This window comes from Triticum aestivum, chromosome 4B (assembly GCF_018294505.1).
Source record: "Triticum aestivum cultivar Chinese Spring chromosome 4B, IWGSC CS RefSeq v2.1, whole genome shotgun sequence".
NCBI classification, from domain to species: Eukaryota; Viridiplantae; Streptophyta; class Magnoliopsida; order Poales; family Poaceae; genus Triticum; species Triticum aestivum.
The window spans coordinates 603,223,563-603,238,193 of record NC_057804.1 but is presented as its reverse complement, the minus strand read 5'-3'; positions in this window follow the sequence as shown (position 1 = coordinate 603,238,193).

Genomic DNA, 14,631 nt, shown 5'->3' with positions numbered 1-14,631 from the left:
TCGGACCGATTCAGCAAATCTAGTGACCGTTAGGATTTTTGGTGGGACCGACATGCAACTCGGTAGGACCGATATGGTTAGGGTTAGGGCATAACGTAATCCCGGTGAGACCGATTACACAAACTCGGTGGGACTGATTTTGGTAATAAGCTAACCAGAGAGTTGGCCAGGCAAACTCGGTGGGACTGATTCTCTCATCTCGGTGACACCGAAATGTTAAGAAAAGGAACCAGAGAGTTTACATTGCAATCTCAGTAGGACTGGTTACACAAACTCGGTGAGACCGATTTTGGTAATGGACATACGCAGAGAGATTACAATCCCATCTCGGTGAGGCCGAGATCCCTATCGGTGAGACCGATTTGCCTAGGGTTTGTGGCAGTGGCTATGACATCTGAACTCGGTGGCGCCGGATGAAGAGAATCGGTGGGGCCGAGTTGGACTTTTGGTTTAGGTCATATGTGGATGTGAGAAGGTAGTTGAGGGCTTCGGAGCATATCACTAAGCACTTTGAGCAAGCAAGCCATTAAGCAACACCTCATCCCTCCTTGATAGTATTGGCTATTCCTATAGACTCAATGTGATCTTGGACCACTAAAATAGAAAATGTAGAGTCTTGAGCTTTGAGCTTGAGCCAATCCTTTTGTCCTTAGAATTTTGAAGGGGTTCCACATCCTCTAGTCCATGCCACTTCATTGTTGAACTTATCTGAAACATACTAGGTAAAAGTGTTAGTCCAACAAGAGATATGTTGACATTAATTACCAAAATCACCCAGGGAGCACTTGTGCTTTCAATCTCCCCCTTTTTGGTAATTGATGACAACATACATCACAGCTTTAGATAAAGATATAGATAATAGCAAGTAAAGCTTTGGACAGACATGTAACATGCATAGGCTCCCCCTACATGTATGCAATCAAGTGAATATGGAGTATAGAAGCATGTGAATGCATAACCATGACAGAGTAGGCAATGTGTTACATGTATCTTGGCTATATGCGTCAGAGCAAAGGATGTGAATATGGGAAATGTACCTTCATGCTCATGAGTCCTTCTTGCAAACAGTATGTACATCAGCAAGAATTCCTCATACACATGACTGTGATGCATATACTTACCTTGTGGTCTTGAGTTGGCTTAGGATGGAGTGAACCTGCGTAAACAAGGTTAGATAATACAGATGCACCTACTAGCCAGAGCAAACAAAGGAAACCACAAGAGTACCAAGATTCGGATGACATGTAGAGAGTGAGTACTAAGTACCACATTGGATATAGACATGTCCCCAAAGGTAAAGATGTGCAAATAATACAAAGAATTTATTTCCCTTAGATGGCTTGCTCCCCCTAAATCTAGAATGGGATACTGGGAGAAGATAGGGAACAGAAAAACAGAGCTCAAAGAAACGAGTGAACAGAGCTAATGCAAATAAGCACATATGAACATGTATTTCCCCTCTAGAAGACATGTAACATCTCTCCTCTTGAACACCAAACAGCTGGGATCCTTGAAGATTACTCTCTCCTTGAGTATTCTCTCCGCCTAGAGATATGATTAAGCTTTGATGTGATCTCTCTCTCTCCCTTTGACATCAATTTCCAAGAAGGGTCTTCTGGAATTTGTCGTGAATGGGTTTGGTCCTTGAGTCACAAAACAAAGCAACAAGTTAAATGTGATGCTGGTAGAGGACAAGATTCAGTGAGTGGAGCTAGATCAAAAGTAATGCAGGAACAAGTGGCAAATTGTCTTTCTTGTAGTGAAATCGGTGGCACCAAGTTGTATGCTTCGGTTGCACCGGAAGGATTCGGTTGGGCTGAAAACAAGAGACCGGTGTGACCGAGTTCATCACAGAGAAAACACTTTTCACCTCAGCTCACTAGACAAGTAAGATCTTACAAGGATTTGCAAGGAATTAACTGAAGGATTTGCAATGAATTGGATGAAGGGAATGCAGAACAGAAAATAAAAGAGAAGAAACTTAAAAGTAATCTAGTTGAAGTTTTTTTGAAAGGGGAAACAAATATGCATGAGACAAAATGCAAGAGCACAGAAAGGAACGCAAGAGAACTTCATCTAGAATTGGCCGGCGACAAAGTCACCTATGTTAGAGTATATTGACTTAGGAGTCAAGTGAGATCACTTGATCATGGGTCATACTCATCGTTTAAGTGCAAAATGGGGTTACCATTTTTCGTTTAAGCATTTTGATGTATTCTCATCTTATTGAGGCGCTTTGACTCATGTCTTGGAGTAAAGCTTCTCTAAGATGGAATAACATACCTTGGGTGGTGGTATTGATCGTGATCATGTAGTTGAACTTGTGTGGGTTGCTCAAGGTTGATGTAGCTCATCAAGAGTTGGGAGCACCACTTTGGAATTTGAGTTCATCTACCTACATGGGTTAGTTTTTGCAAGGAAGAGCACTTGTGTATCCAATGATAATCATGAAACTCAACATAGAATTTGTCAAAGGATATGTGTGAATGGTTTCGTGCTTCCTTGTCTTCAACCACCATTGTGTAGAGACTTGGTTATGTAGAGATTGCTCAAGATGTGAGTGAGTTGCAATCTCATAGACATAGATTCATCCAAGTGCCTACAAGGGTTAGATAACATGCAAGGTGCAAATATATCCAAGACATAAGATTGTTATCATAAGAGAAATATCAAGGATTAGTCATAGGCTCATGTCTTGCATGTATCAAATGGAGTTCCTACTCCAGGTTTGAAGCATCAATGATGTTCAATTCACCTCTTAACCTGCAAAACACTTTCTCATCAAGTGGTTTGGTGAAAATATCCGCTAATTGCTTTTCGGTGCGAACATGCTTAAGATTAATGTCCCCTTTGGCAACAAGATCTCGAATGAAATGATGACGAACTTCAATATGCTTAGTTCGAGAATGTTGCACGGGATTGAGAGCAATCTTGATAGCACTTTCATTGTCACAAAGTAATGGAACATGTGTCGGTGTCAAAACCGGCGGATCTCGGGTAGGGGGTCCTGATCTGTGCGTCTTAGGCTGATGGTAACAGGAAGCAAGGGACACAATGTTTACCCAGGTTCAGGCCCTCTCGATGGAGGTAAAACCCTACTTCCTGCTTGATTAATATTGAAGATATGAGTAGTACAAGAGTAGATCTACCACGAGATCGTAGAGGCTAAACCCTAAGAGCTAGCCTATGATGGTATGATTGTAATTGTGATCGGCCTTCTAAGGACCATCCTCTCCAGTTTATATAGACATCGGAGAGATCTAGGGTTTACATGGAGTCGGTTACAAGGAAGGAAAAACAATATCCGGATCGCCAATCTTGTCTTCCACGTAAAGGAGAGTCCCATACGGACACGAGCCGAAGTCTTGAGTCTTGTATGTTGACGCTTCTATAGTCCGGACGATGTGTACAGTCCGGCTGTCCGGATACCCCCTTATCCAGGACTCCCTCAACATGTTTCACATATACCCCATAATCTTTAAGAGTTTGGGTCATCCAAAGTAATTAAGCACAACATGAACCAGCGGCAATGTACTCCGCTTCGGCGGTGGATAAGGATACTGAGTTTTGTTTCTTGGAAGACCAAGATACAAGAGATCTACCAAGAAATTGACAAGTACCCGAAGTGGACTTTCTATCAACCTTGTCACGGGCATAGTCCGAGTCCGAGTAGCCAACAAGATTGAAAGAGGCCCTCTTTGGATACCAAATGCCAAAGTTTGGTGTATGGATTAAGTATCTCACGATCCTTTTCACAGCCTTAAGATGGCATTCTTTAGGAGCAACTTGATATCGTGCACACATGCACACACTTAGCATAATGTCAGGACGTGAAGCACATAGATATAACAATGAACCAATCATAGAGCGATAAACCTTTTGATCAACTGGTTCACCATCTTTGCTTAAATCAAGATGTCCACTAGTAGGCATGGGTGTAGTCATACCTTTGCATTCTTGCATATTGAACTTCTTGAATAAGTCCTTGGTGTACTTCATTTAAGAAACAAAGGTACCTTCCTTAGTTTGCTTGATTTGCAGACCAAGAAAGAATTTGAGTTCACTCATCATAGACATCTCAAACTTCTCCGACATTAGCTTTCCAAACTTTTCACTAAAATGAGGGTTAGTTGATCCAAATATAATATCATCGACATAAATTTGGCATAAAAATAGTTCTCCATTAACCCTTTTAGTAAAAAGAGTAGAATCTATTTTCCAATTTCAAAGCCTTTTTCAATAAGGAACTTGGTCAAGCATTTGTACCAAGCTCTAGGAGCTTGTTTAAGACCATAAAGAGCTTTGTGAAGTTTGTAAACATGATTAGGTTTCTTAGGATTGACAAAGTCGGGAGGTTGCTTAACATAGACTTCCTCCTCTATTTCACCATTTAAAAAGGCACTTTTAATGTCCATTTGGTACAAGGTGATATCATGGCGAATAGCATAGGCAAGTAAGATGCGAATGGACTCAAGTCTAGCAATAGGAGCATATGTCTCACCATAGTCCATACCTTCTACTTGTGTGTAGCCTTGGGCGACGAGACATGCTTTGTTGCGAACTACTTGTCCATCTTCATCTTGCTTGTTGCAAAACACCCATTTGGTACCGATGATGTTGTCGTTGTTGTCGGGCTTCTCAACCAATGTCCAAACTTGATTTCTCTCAAAGTTGTGTAGCTCTTCATGCATGGCGTTTATCCAATCCGGATCTTCTAATGCTTCTTCAACCTTCATGGGTTCAATGCTAGAGATGAATGAATAGTGTTCACAAAAGTTAGCTAAACGAGTTTTAGAGCGAGTGATTCTCCCGGTTTGGATATCATTGTAGATTTGCTCGACGGGATGGTCTTTAGCAATTCTTGCTCTAACTCATGAAAGCTTTTGCTTGGGTCTTGGTTGAACATCTTCTTCATCTTGTTCTTCTTCTTGGCCTTCTTCATTATTGGCATTGTCATTCTCTTATCGTGGTGAAGAAGGAGGTTGTTGACGTTCTTGGTGTACTTCCTCGTTTTCTTCATCTTGGTTTGTCCCACTTGTAGATGCTTCCGTATCAACTCTTGGTTCACCTTGTCGTGAGGTAGAAGCTTCCACTTGGACGGATGAGGTACTCTCCTTCACCTCCGTTGGACGAATCTTGCCAATAGACAAGTCTTGGATTACTTCCGAGGGGTCGTTGCCTCCTACATCAATTGGCAATTGCTCTACTTGTGAGCCGTTAGATTCATCAAACTTCACATCTACCGTCTCTTCAACCTTTCGGGTGAAATTATTGTAGACACGGTAAGTGTGAGAGTTTGAGCCATAACCAAGTAGGAAACCTTCATGAGACTTAGGAGCAAATTTAGAACGACGATGCTTATCAAGAATGTAGCACTTTGAGCCGAATACTCGAAAGTATCCAACTTGGGGTTTGTTACCGGTGAGGAGCTCGTATGCCGTCTTGCCTAGTAGCTTGTGAAGATACAAGCGATTTGTTGCATGACAAGCTGTCTCAACCGCTTGTGCCCAAAAGTGCTTTGGCGTCTTGTACTCATCAAGCATCGTTCTTGCCATTTCGATGAGCGTCCGGTTCTTCCTCTCAACAACTCCATTTTGTTGAGGTGTGTACGTAGCTGAGAACTCATGTGAAATCCCTTCTTCGTCAAGAAAGGTGTCCACATTTGCGTTCTTGAACTCCATTCTGTTGTTGCAGCGAACCTTCTTGATCTTCACTTCAAATTGATTTTGGGCCTTCCTAGCGAAGTTTTTGAAGATCTTTTGGACCTGCGATTTATCATCGAGAAAGAACACCCACGTAAATCTTGAAAAATCATCAACTATAACTAGACCAAAAGAATTTCCACCGAGACTCTTGCCAAAAAGATCCATGTGAAGTAGCTCGAGTGGCCTCCTTGTGGTCATGATGTTCTTCACGGGATGCCTTCCTCCAACCTGTTTACCTGCTTGACAAGCACTACAAAGTCTATCCTTATCAAATATGACATCGTTAATGCCAAGGATATGATTTTCTTTAATAAGCTTGTCAAGGTTTCGCATGCCAACATGTCCTAATCGTCTATGCCATAACCAACCTTTAGAAGATTTAGCAATAAAGCAAGTTCTAGGTTGAGCCTTTTTAGTGAAGTCAACAATGTATAGATCACCTCTCCGTATACCGATAAAGACCATTTTATGATTATCTCTACGAAACACTTGGCAATCTACTTCAGTAAATAGGACATTGAAGCCGAAATCAGCAAGTTTAGATACTGAAAGTAAGTCGTAGCCAAGGGATTCAACGAGCATAGCATTTTGTATGGAGCTATCATGTGATATGGCCACCTTACCGAGGCCAACCACCTTACCCTTTGAGTTGTCACCGAAGGTGACATACTTTCAAGGACCATCGTTTTCAGCAAGCTCATGAAACATATCTTTATCCCCGGTCATGTGATCGGTACACCCACTATCAAGAACCCATTCCTTTCCTCCTGCCATATATCCCCCGAAGATTTGCCATAATACCAAAGTGTCTCATTGCATCATCAAGATCAAAGTCACTATCATCATCCTCATCATAGTATCCATGTTCAACATCGTCATGTGGTGGATCAATTCCTAGAGAGGGTGAATCGTTAGAGTGAGTTTGACAATGATCTCCTTTATGAATTCTAGTAGCTTCAGAAATAATATCGCTAATGATTCCAACATTTCCTTTGGCACGCATAAGATTTGTAAGTTCAAATAGAAAATCACCAAACATAGGATCATTGGAATTCATCTTGCTCAAGGCAATAGACTTATGGAGAATTTCATCTAGATTTTTCAAGGAATAATCCGGAAATCGTTCCTCAAGAAATTTCCATATAGTGTAGGCACACTCAAGAGTAGGCAAGTTTCCAATAAAGTTTCTAGGCAAGCCTCTAGTGATAAGATTAACAGTTCTAAGATTTCTAATCATGTCAATTGACTCATCAAGGGTAGGATGCATAGGATCAACATGAGGTGCACAAGGGCTAGCAATGTACTTGTTCAAATGATATTGATTGAAAATCACAAGCATCTCATTTTTTCACTCATGAAAATACTCTCCATCAAGTATAGGCACTCTATGTCTAAGACTCCCCAAAGTAGACTCATCCATCTTCCTCCAATGGTGATTAACCAAAGCAATGGAGACCAAGGCTCTGATACCAATTGAAAGGATCGATAAGAGGTGTCTAGGGGGGTGATTAGACACTAGGTGCTAAGTAGCAGTTTTTAATTTCTTTGAGTTTAAGTGGAGTTTTGGCACAAGTTTAACAATCACAATACATAACAAGCAAGCATGCAAAGAGTATATGAGCAGCGGAAAGTAAAGCATGCAACTTGCAAGAATGTAAAGGGATGGGATTGGAGAATTCAAACGCAATTGGAGACACAGATGTTTTTGTCGTGGTTCCGATAGGTGGTGCTATTGTACATCCACGTTGATGGAGACTTCAACCCATGAAGGGTAATGGTTGCGCGAGTCCACGAAGGGCTCCACCCACGAAGGGTCCACGAAGAAGCAACCTTGTCTATCCCACCATGGCCGTCGCCCACGAAGGACTTGCCTCACTAGCGGTAGATCTTCACAAAGTAGGCGATCTCCTTGCCCTTACAAACTCCTTGGTTCAACTCCACAATCTTGTCGGAGGCTCCCAAGTGACACCTAGCCAATCTAGGAGACACCACTCTCCAAGAAGTAACAAATGGTGTGTTGATGATGAACTCCTTGCTCTTGTGCTTCAAATGATAGTCTCCCCAACACTCAACTCTCTCTCTCTCTCTCTCACAGGATTTTGATTTGGTGGAAATAAGATTTGAGTCGAAAGCAACTTGGGGAAGGCTAGAGATCAAGATTCATATGGTAGGAATGGAATATCTTGGCCTCAAACCATGTGTAGGTGGTTCTCTCTCAAAAATGTAAGTTGGAAGTGTAGGTTCGTTTTGATGGCTCTCTCCATGAATGAAGAGGAGGTGGAGGGGTATATATAGCCTCCACAAAAAATATAACCATTACACACAACTTGCCAATCTCGGTGGGACCGAATTGAGAAACTCGGTCGAACCGATTCAGCAAATCTAGTGACCGTTAGGATTTTCGGTGGGACTGACATGCAACTCGGTAGGACCGATATGGTTAGGGTTAGGGCATAACATAATCTCGGTGAGAACGATTACACAAACTCGGTGGGACCAATTTTGGTCATAAGCTAACCAGAGAGTTGGTCAGGCAAACTCGGTGGGACCGATTCTCTCATCTCGGTGACACCGAAATGTTAAGAAAAGGAACCAGAGAGTTTACATTGCAATCTCGATAGGACCGGTTACACAAACTCGGTGAGACCGATTTTGGTAATGGACATACACAGAGAGATTACAATCCCATCTCAGTGAGACCGAGATCCCTATCGATGAGACCGATTTGCCTAGGGTTTGTGGCAGTGGCTATGACATCTGAACTCGGTGGCGCCGGATGAAGAGAATCGGCGGGGCCGAGTTGGACTTATGGTTTAGGTCATATGTGGATGTGAGAAGGTAGTTGAGGGCTTCGGTGCATATCACTAAGCACTTTGAGCAAGCAAGCCATTAAGCAACACACATCCCTCCTTGATAGTATTGGCTTTTTCTATAGACCCAATGTGATCTTGGACCACTAAAATAGAAAATGTAGAGTCTTGAGCTTTGTGCTTGATCCAATCCTTTTGTTCTTAGCATTTTGAAGGTGTTCCACATCCTCTAGTCCATGCCACTTCATTGTTGAACTTATCTAAAACATACTAGGTAAAAGTGTTAGTCCAACAAGAGATATGTTGACATTAATTACCAAAATAACCCAGGGAGCACTTGTGCTTTCAATCTCCCCCTTTTTGGTAATTGATGACAACATACATCAAAGCTTTAGATAAAGATATAGAGAATAGAAAGTAAAGCTTTGGACAGACATGTAACATGCATAGGCTCCCCCTACATGTATGCAATCAAGTGAATATGGAGTATAGAAGCATGTGAATGCATAACCATGACAGAGTAGGCAATGTGTTACATGTATCTTGGCTATATGCATCAGGGCAAAGGATGTGGGGAAATGTACCTACATTATCATGAGTCCTTCTTGCAAACAGTATGTACATCAACAAGAATTCCTCATACACACGACTGTGATGCATATACTTACCTTGTGGTCTTGAGTTGGCTTAGGATGGAGTGAACCTGCGTAAACAAGGTTAGATAACACAGATGCACCTACTAGCCAGAGCAAACAAAGGAAACCACAAGAGTACCAAGACTGGGATGACATGTAGAGAGTGAGTACTAAGTACCACATTGGATATAGACATGTCCACAAAGGTAAAGATGTGCAAAGAATACAAAGAATTTCTTTCCCTTAGATGTCTTGCTCCCCCTGAATCTAGAATGGGATAATGGGAGAAGATAGGGAACAGAAAAACAGAGCTCAAAGAAACGAGTGAACAGAGCTAATGCAAATAAGCACATATGAACATGTCTTTCCCCTCTAGAAGACATGTAACATCTCTCATTTTGAACACCAAGCATTTGGGATCCTTGAAGATTACTCTCTCCTTGAGTATTCTCTCCCCCTAGAGATATGATTAAGCTTTGATGTGATCTCTCTCTCCCCCTTTGACATCAATTTCTAAGAAGGGTCTTCTGGAATTTCTCGTGAATGGGTTTGGTCCTTGAGTCACAGAACAAAGCAACAAGTTAAATGTGATGCTGTTAGAGGATAAGATTCAGTGAGTGGAGCTGGATCAAAAGTAATGCAGGAACAAGTGGCAAATTTTCTTTCCTGTAGTGAAATCGTGGCACCGAGTTGTATGCTTTGGTTGCACCGAAAGGATTCGGTTGGGCCGAAAACAAGAGACCGGTGTGACCGAGTTCATCACAGAGAAAACACAGTCACAGTCACGCAGGTCTTTTTATTAAACAAAGTGATACACAGTCACAGTCACGCTGAAAGAAAAGTTTTTTTCGAAAAGGAGGATTACCCTAGTCTTTGCATCAAGTGATACACAGTCATGCAGCCATTTTATTAAACAAAGTAGCGGCATAAGAAAGAAAAATGGTAGTATTAAGATTTAATGGCCTATTGAATTCCTAGGAAATGCGAAAACAAATATTATGTTTGGGAGTTATGGACCCTCACCACTCGTCGAAGGCGAATGTCTTCGCATGGGTAGGAACTTGGATGTGGTTATGTCTTTGTGGGCAAAAGCCTATTTTGGTATGGTTATGTCTCACTACTAGGGAAAACCTTATACACAGAATGTTACCAGTAGCGCTGTACAAAATCAAATGCTACTGCTACTTAGTAGCAGCGCGCGTAAATAAATCGCGCTACTGCTATGACTTTAGCAGTAGCGCGTACAAGCGAAATGCGCTGTTGCTATGTTTGAACTGGGCGCACATGGCTAGCCCAACCTAGTAGTAGCGCGTATACTGGCCCAGCGCTACTGCTACTCTCCTTAGCTGCAGCAAGCTTACGTGTAAGGCGCTGCTGCTAACGGAAATAAAATAAAGTAAAAAACAAGTAGAAAAGTAAATGAAAATGAAAGAAATAGAAAAAGGAGAAAGAAAAAAAATAAAATGTAAAGAAAAATAAAAGAAAAAGGGAAAAAGGAGAAAGGAATAGCAGTAGCGGGTTTCAGGAAACGCGTTGTAGCTAACTTAGCTATAGCATGTTTCGGAAACGCGCTACCGTTACGTTTCTCTTAAACAACGGTTTCACCCCCCCCCCCCCCGGCCACCACACTTCTTCCCCAAATCCATCGCCCTCGCCGCCGTCTCCCGAATTCACCGTCGCCCCACTTCGCCGCCATCTCCTGCCGGCTGGACGCCCGCAACCTCACCATCTCCCCCTGAGGCCGCCGTCATCCTCACTGCCGCCGCCCTCAGCCTCACCGCTGCCGCCCAAGGCCGCCCTCGACGTCACCGTCGGCGCCCTCCACCTCATCGCCGCTCGAGCCCGCCCAGGACCGCTGTTGTCCGTGCCCGAGCCCGCCCTCTCCGCCCCTGCCTCCGTCACAGAGCACCTCCCCACCACCGTCTCTCCCCTCTCTGTAAGTCCCCCACCCCTCCCCCCGACTCCTCTCTCTCTCTCTCTCTGCATTTTAGAGAAAAAATTAGTAGAGCAAAAGTTTATTTATAGCAAAAAAATTAGTTTAGAGCAAAGGATGTTAAGTAGTAGATGTTAGAGCAAAAATTAGTTTAGAGCAAAAAATTGGTTTACAACAAAAGTTAGTTAGGGCAGTAGGGTTTAATTAGGGTAGATGTTGCTTGTATATTATATAGTGATACTAGTAGATGTTAATTAGGTTAGGGCAATAGTGGTACTAGTAGATGTTAATTAGATGTTTTTCAGTTAGGGCACTAGAGTTTTGCTAGGTTAATTAGGTTAGTAGTGCAGCTAGTAGTAGTGGTACAGTAGGTTCATTAGGTGATGTTAAATAAATAACCTAAATGAATGAAATTAGTAGTTAACTGAATTTTTTTCCTTTCATCATTATAGAGCACTAAAGTTAACTGAATTTTGTTCTATTAGTAGTTAAATGAATTTTCTTCTACACTTTGTTTTTGAATTAGCTTGTGAAATTTGGACATGTGGTTGCTCGTGTATATTTGGACATGTGTTGCGGTGTCGAAGAGGGATATTTGAACATTGTTTCCAGGGAATGATGCTGAGTGGCCTATGTTTTGCCAGAATGTTGATTCATTTCTGTTCCGGCAAATTTCAGGTTCTTGATTTGTCCACTTTTTAGCAAAGGTCATGCCGAAATTTTCCGTGAATTTCGGCATGACTTGTGCTACAAACTAGGACATATCGAGTGCCCAGGATTTGCCACACCAGGAAGGAGTCAACATTCCTGCAAAACAATAGGCCTTTTTTATGTCATTATTCATTTTATTAGGTCTAGAATTAATTGACTAGATTTAATCATAGGAAACATGGCTAGCAACGATGAAGGACAGGGTTCTGGTGATTGCAACTGTTGGGGAACGTAGTAATTTCAAAAAAATTCCTACGCACACGCAAGATCATGGTGATGCATAGCAACGAGAGGGGAGAGTGTTGTCCACGTACCCTCGTAGACCGTAAGCGGAAGCGTTAGCACAACGCGGTTGATGTAGTCGTACGTCTTCACGATCCGACCGATCCAAGCACCGAACGTACGGCACCTCCGAGTTCAGCACACGTTCAGCTCGATGACGATCCCCGGGCTCCGATCCAGCAAAGCTTCGGGGATGAGTTCCGTCAGCACGACGGCGTGGTGACGATGATGATGTTCTACCGGCGCAGGGCTTCGCCTAAACTCCGCGACGATATGACCGAGGTGGAATATGGTGGAGGGGGGCACCGCACACGGCTAAGGAACGATCCGTAGATCAACTTGTGTCTCTATGGGGTGCCCCCTGCCCCCGTATATAAAGGAGGGAGGGGGGAGGCCGGCCGGCCCTTGTTGGGCGCGCTAGGAGGAGGAGTCCTCCTCCTAGTAGGAGTAGGACTCCTCCTTTCCTACTCCTACTAGGAGGGGAAGGAAGGGGGAGAGGAGGGGAAGGAAAGAGGGGGGCTCCGCCCCCCCCCCCTCCTAGTCCAATTCGGACCAGAGGGAGAGGGGGCGCGCGGCCCTTCCTGGCCGCCCCTCTCTCTTCCCACCAAGGCCCATGTGGCCCATTAACTCTCCGGGAGGGGTTCCGGTAACCCTCCGGCACTCCGGTTTTCTCCGAAATCACCCGGAACACTTCCGGTGTCCGAATATAGTCGTCCAATATATCAATCTTTATGTCTCGACCATTTCGAGACTCCTCGTCGTGTCTGTGATCACATGCGGGACTCCGAACAAACTTCGGTACATCAAAACTTGTAAACTCATAATAAAACTGTCATCGTAATGTTAAGCATGCGGACCCTACGGGTTCAGAACTATGTAGACATGACCTAGAAATATTCTCGGTCAATACCCAATAGCGGAACCTGGATGCCCATATTGGTTCCTACATATTCTACGAAGATCTTTATCGGTCAAACCGCATAACAACATACTTTGTTCCCTTTGTCATCGGTATGTTACTTGCCCGAGATTTGATCATCGGTATCCAATACCTAGTTCAATCTCGTTACCGGCAAGTCTCTTTACTCGTTCTGTAACACATAATCTTATAACTAACTCATTAGTTACAATGCTTGCAAGGCTTAGGTGATGAGTATTACCGAGAGGGCCCAGAGATACCTCTCCGACAATCGGAGTGACAAAACCTAATCTCGAATTATGCCAACCCAACATGTACCTTCGGAAACACCTGTAGAGCACCTTTATAATCACCCAGTTACGTTGTGATGTTTGGTAGCACACAAAGTGTTCTTCCGGTAAACGGGAGTTGCACAATCTCATAGTTGCGGGAACTTTGTATAAGTTATGAAGAAAGCAATAGCAACATACTAAACGATCAAGTGCTAGGCTAACGGAATGGGTCATGTCAATCTCATTATTCTCCTAATGATGTGATCCCATTAATCAAATGACAACACATGTCTATAGTTAGGAAACATAACCATCTTTGATTAATGAGCTAGTCAAGTAGAGGCATACTAGTGACTTTATGTTTGTCTATGTATTCACACATGTATCATGTTTCCGGTTAATACAATTCTAGCATGAATAATAAACATTTATCATGATATGAGGAAATAAATAATAACTTTATTATTACCTCTAGGGCATATTTCCTTCAGTCTCCCACTTGCACTAGAGTCAATAATCTAGATTACATAGTAATGATTCTAACACCCATGGAGTCTTGGTGCTGATCATGTTTTGCTCGTGAGAGAGGCTTAGTCAACGGGTCTGCAACATTCAGATCCGCATGTATCTTGCAAATCTCTATGTCTCCCACTTGGACTTGGTCCCGAATGGAATTGAAGCTTCTCTTGATGTGATTGGTCCTCTTGTGAAATCTGGATTCCTTTGCCAAGGCAATTGCACCAGTATTGTCACAGAAGATCTTCATTGGTCCCGATGCACTAGGTATGACACCTAGATCGGAAATGAACTCATTCATCCAGACTCCTTCATTTGTTGCTTCCGAAGCAGCTATGTACTCCGCTTCACATGTAGATCCCGCTACGACGCTTTGTTTAGAACTGCACCAACTTACAGCTCCACTGTTTAATAAAAACACGTATCCGGTTTGCGATTTAGAATCGTCCAGATCAGTGTCAAAGCTTGCATCAACGTAACCGTTTACGAATAGCTCTTTGTCACCTCCATATACGAGAAACATATCCTTAGTCCTTTTCAGGTATTTCAGGACGTTCTTGACCGCTGTCCAGTGATCCACTCCTGGATTACTTTGGTACCTTCCTGCCAAGCTTATTGCTAAGCATACGTCAGGTCTGGTACACAGCATTGCATACATGATAGAGCCTATGGCTGAAGCATAGGGAACATTTTTCATTTTCTCTCTATCTTCTACTGTGGTCGGGCATTGAGTTTGACTCAACTTCACACCTTGTAGCACAGGCAAGAATCCTTTCTTTGCCTGATCCATTTTGAACTTTTTCAAAATTTTGTCAAGGTATGTGCTTTGTGAAAGTCCTATTAAGCGT